At 40.7% G+C, this 7,264-nt stretch overlaps 1 pseudogene; it reads left to right on the forward strand.

The window, feature by feature from the left end:
- Positions 1-5,369: 5,369 nt before the first annotated feature.
- On the forward strand, positions 5,370-6,978 carry LOC142433312 (peptidyl-prolyl cis-trans isomerase D pseudogene; annotated as a pseudogene).
- The last annotated feature ends 286 nt before the right edge of the window (positions 6,979-7,264 follow it).

A 7,264-nucleotide genomic window follows, 5' to 3' on the forward strand; every position in this document is an offset into this window, starting at 1 on the left:
TAATGGCTGTTCTGTCTTCACGGCATTCAATTATTTGTGTGTCTTATTCATTTCACATTGCTTTCCTTGTTTGTTTTTTTCCAGCCACTAGAGACCACAGTGGAATAAACACCCTCTCACAAACCCTTTGTTCTGTTTCTGGATTTCCTTTTGATACAATTCAGGAAGTGTTCATTTTTGTTTTATTTTAATCATTTGACATGTTCATTTCTATTTTTTTAAATCTTTTTTTTTGTTTTGTTTTAAACGTTTTATTAGGGGCTCATTACAACTCTTATCACAGTCCATACATATACATACATCAATTGTATAAAGCACATCTGTACATTCTTTGCCCTAATCATTTTCTTTTTTTTTCTCCTCTTTTCTTTTTTTTTACATTTTATTAGGGACTCATACAACTCTTATCACAATCCATACATATACATACATCAATTGTATAAAGCACATCCATACATTCCCCACCCCAATCATTCTCAAAGCATTTGCTCTCCACTTAAGCCCTTTGCATCAGGTCCTCTTTTTTTCCCCTCCCTCCCCGCTCCCCCCTCCCTTATTTCTATTTTTATTGATTTATTTAATCATTTTATTGGGGGATTTTGCAGCTCTTATCACAATCCATACATCCATCCACTGTGTCAAGCACATTTGCACATATGTTGCCATCATCATTTTCAAAACATTTTCTTTATACTTGAGCCCTTGGTATCAGCTCCTCATTTCCCCCTCCCCCACCCTCCCTCCGTCATGAACCCTTGATAATTTATAAATTTTTTCCTATGTCCAATTGCGCCCGATCTGACCCCACCATACCGAGGCAAAACACTAAAGGCATGCAACAGAACATCAAGGGGAGCAGCACAAGGAAGTTCTGAGGGAGTACCAAACATAGACTTTGGAGTCAGGGTGTGTCACTCCATCAGACTCGACCAGAAAATACTCCTAAAAGTCAACAAACAGACCCTGAACTATTTATAGGCTTTTCTCCTCATTGGTTTTTTGTTGTTTTTGTTTTCTTTTGTTGCTTTGCTTTCCTCTGTCTAGTTTTTTTGTGCATATTATTATCTTTGCAGGTCTGTCTAGATAAGATGGACTGGATAAACAATCTGCAGGAGAAAACAATGGGAACAATGGTTCTTGGGGGACATGGGCGAAGGGGCGATGGGGGGAAGGGGGAGGAAGTGGGTGTTAACAAATCCAGGGACAAGGGAACAACAAGTGATCCAAAATCGATGGCCAGGAGGGTGTAGGAGGCCTGGTAGGGCTTGATCAAGGGCAACGGAACCGAGAGGAATTACTGAAACCCAAATGAAGGCTGAACATGATAGTGGGACAGGAGGAAAGTAAAAGGAAATAGAGGAAAGAACTAGGAGGCAAAGGGCATTTATAGAGGTCTAAATACAGCCATGTACATATGTAAATATATTTATAGATGATGATGGGAAAATAGATCTATGTGCATATATTTATAGGTTTAGTATTTAGGTAGTAGATAGACACCGGGCCTCAACTCAAGTACTCCCTCAATGCAAGAACACTTTGTTCTATTAAACTGGCATTCCATGATGCTCACCTTCCCTATACAATCACTGAAGACAAAGCAGGGGCATGACCAAAGGGGGTTGAAGAAAGCTGATAGCTCCTGGCTATCAAAAGATATAGTGTCTCGGGTCTTAAAGGCTTAAAGAAAAACAAGTGGTCATCTAGCTGAGAAGCAACAAAGCCCACATGGGAGAAGCACACCAGCCTGTTGTGATCACAAGGTGTTGATGGGATCAGATATCAAGCATCAAAGAATAAAATATCATATCACTGTGAGTGAGGGAGAGTGGGGAGTGGGGATCCAAAGCCCATCTGTAGGCTACTGGACATCCCCTTACAGAAGGGTTGCGGGAAGAAGATGAGTCAGTCAGGGTGCAGTATAGCACCAATGAAACATATAACTTTCCTCTAGTTCTTTAATGTCCCCCCCCCACTATCATGATCCCAAATCTGGCTAGACCAGAGGATGTACATTGGTACAGATGAGAACTGGAAACACAGGGAATCCAGGACAGATAAACCCCTTTGGACCAATAATGAGAGTAGCGATACCAGGAGGGGAAGGGGATCTATATGTAACCCCCTCCCTGGGGGACGGACAACAGAAAAGTGGGTGAAGGGAGACGTCGGACAGGATAAGACATGACAAAATAATAATAATTTATAAATTATCAAGGGTTTGTGAGGGAGGGGAAAAATGAGCTGATACCAAGGACTCACGTAGAAAGCAAATGTTTTGGGAACGATGGTTGGCAACAAATGTACAAATGTGCTTGACGCAATGGATGATGTATAGAGTCTTATGAGTTGTATGAGCCCCCAGTAAAATAATTTAAAAAAAATTTCCCCCATGTCTTACACTGACAGCTGTCTCCCTTCACCCATTTTCCTGCTGTCCATTCTGCTAGGAAGGGGTTATATGTAGATCATTGTGATCGGTTCCCCCCTTCTCCACCAACCTTCCCCTTCCCCTCTTGGTAGGAAGTGTTCACTTTTGTTTTTTATTTTTTTTTACATTTTATTAGGGGCTCATACAACTCTTATCACAATCCATACATATACATACATCAATTATATAAAGCACATCCGTGCATTATTTTCCCTAATCATTTTCAAAGCATTTGCTCTCCACTTAAGCCCTTTGCATCAGGTCCTCCTTTTTTTTCTTCTTTTTTCCCCCTCCCTCCGAAGTGTTCATTTTTAAATGAAAGAGTATAAACATTTTTTAAAACGACATTTATTATTTAAGGGAAGTGATATTGACAAATCAATATCACTGAGAATCTAGTCCCTGGCAGTCTTCTGCCCTGAATTGTCATTGGGTCTGTCTGAGTTCTCTGGTGTTACTAGCACAGAAATGCCACAAGTGGACGGCTTTAACAGAAATGCGTCCTCTCACAGTTTAGGAGGTAGCAGTCTAAATTCAGGGCACCAGTTCTAGGGAAGACCTTCTCTCTGTGTCCAATCTGGGGAAAGATCTTTGTCTCCTTTCAGCAGCCACGGGTCTGATGGCTCTGGGAGCTCTCCATATGTTTTGGCTTCAGTCTTCCTCTGGGTCTAGGAGGTAGGTTATCAGCACAGGGTCTTCCAGGTCCAAAGGAAATGTGCTCTACTCCAGGCTCTTCTTCCTTGGTGGTACTGAGGTTCCTCATCTCTGGGTCTCTCTCTCCTTTTATCTCTTGTAAGATAAAAGGTGATGCAGGCCACACCCCAAGGAAATTTTCCTTACATGGGATCTCTATGAGTCAGACTGTACTCGATGGCAGTGAGGTTTTTTAGGCTTTGGTTTTTAGTTGTCTCTTCATATTGTGGTTCTGTTTTCTGGCTCCTTAGAGAGCTTCATGTGGCTTGGTATCTAATGTCCTTTTTCGCTGTTCATTCACTTGCTTGTTTAATCTCTCTTATATCTCAAAAGAGATTGGCTCAGAAAAATCCTAAACTAATCCCACCTGATTAACATAAAAGGACAAGTCATCTCCAAATGGGAGTATAACCAGAGGCATAGAGGTTAGAATGTACCACACATATTTTGGGGGCCACTACTCAATCCATAATAGGGTGCTTTCTTTTGGGGGGATGAAATGGGGAAGCCTTGGAATTTTTTTGTTGTTGTTGCAAAAGTGGCAAAAGAAGTTTATTTGCTAGCTTGAGCTAGGGCCTCCTCCCTCCGCTGCCCGGCGGATTGAAGGAAATCACCGGAGGCTTATTTCCTATGTCGATCCCACAGATGTATCCTGGGCTTCCACGGTCATCCATAGCCTTCTGCAAACCGGACTCTCACAGTTGAGGCTCTGATAGTATTTCCCCCTTCGGCTTGTATGATTTACAATCTTTCAGTCACTCATGTTGGTGTGCTGAGGAATTAGTTTTAATCACAACCATGCACTTGCTCGTTCTCTGAGGGTAGCAAGGGCTATCCTATGATCATTTCATTGGAAAATTACCCTATCCACCCTACCCACCTGATCTTGACCCTTCAGGCTTCTTGTTATTCCCCAAACTCAAAGAACATTTTTTAAAGTACCTGATTTGGGTCCCTCAAAGGTGTCCAAATGGCTGTTTTGACATAGTGTAAATCAATGAGTGCAGAATACTTTGAGAAAGGATTAGAAAGATGGAAACACTGCCTTCAGAAGTGGATAGACCTAGCTGAAGGCTATACCAGGGAACAATAGCTTTATATTTTTATATCCATGTTGAATAAAAGTTCTATGATTTTGTAGCAATATTTTTATTTATCTTTAAAACAAATAAATAGGAAAAGGACTTGAACAGCCATTTCACCAAAGAGGATATTCGAAAGATGAACAAACACATGAAAAAATGCTCAAGATCATAAGCCACAATGCGATAATATATCACCCCATGAGAATGGCAATTATCTAAAACACATGTTGATAAGATTGTGAAGAAGCCTCACTCATTGCTGGTGGGAATGTGATACTGTTCAGGTATTGTGAGAAATGGTTTGATGGTTCTTCAAAACGTTGAACTTAGAAGTACCATATCACCCAGCAATCTCAGAAGCAGTAAAAGCAGGAACAGGAACAGAAATCTGTATAGCAATCTTAGTTGCAGCACATTCGCAAAAGTCCAAAAAGAACACAAAGTTTCTATCAGAAGAATGGATAAACAGAAACAATTCTACACAATGGAAATTTACTCAGGTGTAAAGAGAAATTAATTTCTCAACAATGGGGAGAGGGAGAGGGAAAAAGAGCAGGTGGGGGAGGGAGAGGGAGAAGAAGAGGGAGAGGGGGAGAGCAGGAGGGGGAGGGAGAGGGAACTAGGCTGTGGCTGCTTAGGTAAAACCAAAAAACTCATAGGATTCAGTTCATTGGTTTGGAGGTTTAGGGTGATAATTTCATGGGACATTCCAGTGGCCTTGTAATGTGATCAATGCTTCTGTTCTACCTACTACTTTGTTGCATAGTGCCTATGTGTTCTTCAAAGCTTGCAAGTGGTCATCCAAAGCACAATTGGTCTTTCTTCATCTGGGACAACAGAGGATGGAGGAGATGGACTTGGAGAAGGAGGTGGAATGTGGAGCTAATTGTTATGAGACCGGGAGAACTGGATGGTACCCAGTTACCATTACTAAACATTTTGATCAAAGATATATTGAAGAATTCTGACAAAAATTTTCCTATGTTTTGTGTAGTTATTATTGTTGTTTACTTTTTATGATTTTGTACAATTGTTTTGTTTTGTGTGATTATCTCTATATGAAATCCAGGACAGATAAATCTATAGAGACAGTAACTGGATTAATGGTCACTTGGGGAGTATGGCAGGAGAGGTTGGGGGAAAATGGGGAGCTCACAACAATGAATACAAGAAAGAAGAAAATGAGAGTCTTCTTTGATGTGGACATTGGAGGGGAGCAAGTTGGTCGAATGGTCTTCGAGTTGTTTACAGATATTGTCCCTAAAACTGCAGGAAATTCTCGTGCATTATGTACTGGAGAAAAAGGCATTGGACCCACAACCGGAAAACCGCTCCACTTGAAAAGGTGCTGTTTCCATTGAATTATTAAGAAATTCAAAAAAAAAAGAAATTCATGATTCAGGGTGGAGACTTCTCCAATCAGAATGGGCCAGGTGGAGAAAGTATTTATGGGGAAAATTTGAAGATGAAAATTTCTATTACAAGCATGATCAGGAAGGTTTACTGTAGGAAGCATCCGGCTGATCAAGGTGTTTACTAATGGGTGACTATTTAGTTCCCTTGTCTCTGTGTCTCTGCAGACAAAAGTGTTGCAAAATGCCTGTTATTTGTGACTTTACTGCTAAAAGCATTGAGGGATAACTCAGGTATTTCCGAATCTCTTTGAGACTCTCTTGAATTCTGCATATCCGTGTGCTTGTCCTTGAGCCTAGTGCTTTTATTATCCTAAGGTTAAGAAACTGTGACTAGTTGAGTAACATTTGCATAGGTAAGAGTTTAGGAATGTTTAAGTTCTTTGATGTTTGTTTTGTAACCAATTCCCTTGTGTAAGAAGAGTATATATACCAAGCTTCAAATACACTCGAGACTTCAGTCCATGAGATTGGAGTCCTCCAGATCCCATGCTTTGAACATAGCTCTTTCTTTTCCGTTCATCCGCACACCTCAGTTCGAACCCAGCTTGATGCGGGACAGCTGGTCTAAATCCCTCGCACTAGTTTACGGAGCATGGCAAATGCAGGGCCCAGTACAAATGGTGCTCAGTTCTTTATCACAACAGGTCCAGCTCCTCCTCGTTTGGATGGTAAACATGTGGTGTGTGGCCAAGTTATTAAAGGAATGGGTGTGGCGAGGATGCTGGAAAATATAGAAATGAAAGGTGAAGAGCCTGCCAAATTGTGCGTTATTGCAGAATGTAGAGAATTGAACCAAGGGGATGACTGGGGAATATTCCCCAAAGATGGCTCTGGTGACAGTCATCCAGATTTCCCTGAGGATGCTGAGGTAGACTTAAAAGATGCAGATAAAATTTTATGGATAACAGAGGATGTAAAAAACATCAGAAACACTTTTTTTTAAAAAATCCCGGAACGGGGAGATGGCCCTAAAGAAGCATGCCAAAGTTTTAAGGTATGTAGAGGGTTTAGAGGCTGTTATTGAGAAAGCAGATAGATCCAAGCTACAACCTATAGCTTTAAGTTGTGTGCTGAATATTGGAGCTTGTAAACTAAAGATGTCTAGTTGGCAGGGAGCAGTTAATAGTTGCTTGGAGCTCTTGAACTAGCTCCAGCAACTACTAAGGCACCGTACCTCAGAGCTCAAGGGTTGCAAGGATTAAAATAATATGATCAAGCACTGGCGGATCTCAAGAAAGCTCAGGAGATAGCACCTGAAGATGAAGCTCTCCAGGCAGAATTCCTGAAAGTCAAGCAAAAGATAAAGGCACAGAAAGACCAGGAGAAGGCAGCTTATGCCCAAATGTTTGCTTAATAAAAAATTGAATTTTGCTTAAATAGTATGCATTGGCTGTATAAAGGCAAAAAGATTTAAGGGGGTTTGTCTGACTAATGTGTCTATAACATGTTTCTTTTTCTGCTTTAGTTTCCCATCGTTTATTGTTTAGGAATGCTTATTGATAAGACCTCTTAATAAAAAGTGTCACAAAGTCAAAAAAAAGAAGAAAATGTTCTAAAACATTGTGGTGATGATTGTACAACTCTTCTTGATATGATAGAATTATTGAATTGTGTGCTATGTGAATTATATGCCAGCAAAA

Source organism: Tenrec ecaudatus, chromosome X, assembly GCF_050624435.1.
Source record: "Tenrec ecaudatus isolate mTenEca1 chromosome X, mTenEca1.hap1, whole genome shotgun sequence".
Lineage (NCBI taxonomy): Eukaryota > Metazoa > Chordata > Mammalia > Afrosoricida > Tenrecidae > Tenrec > Tenrec ecaudatus.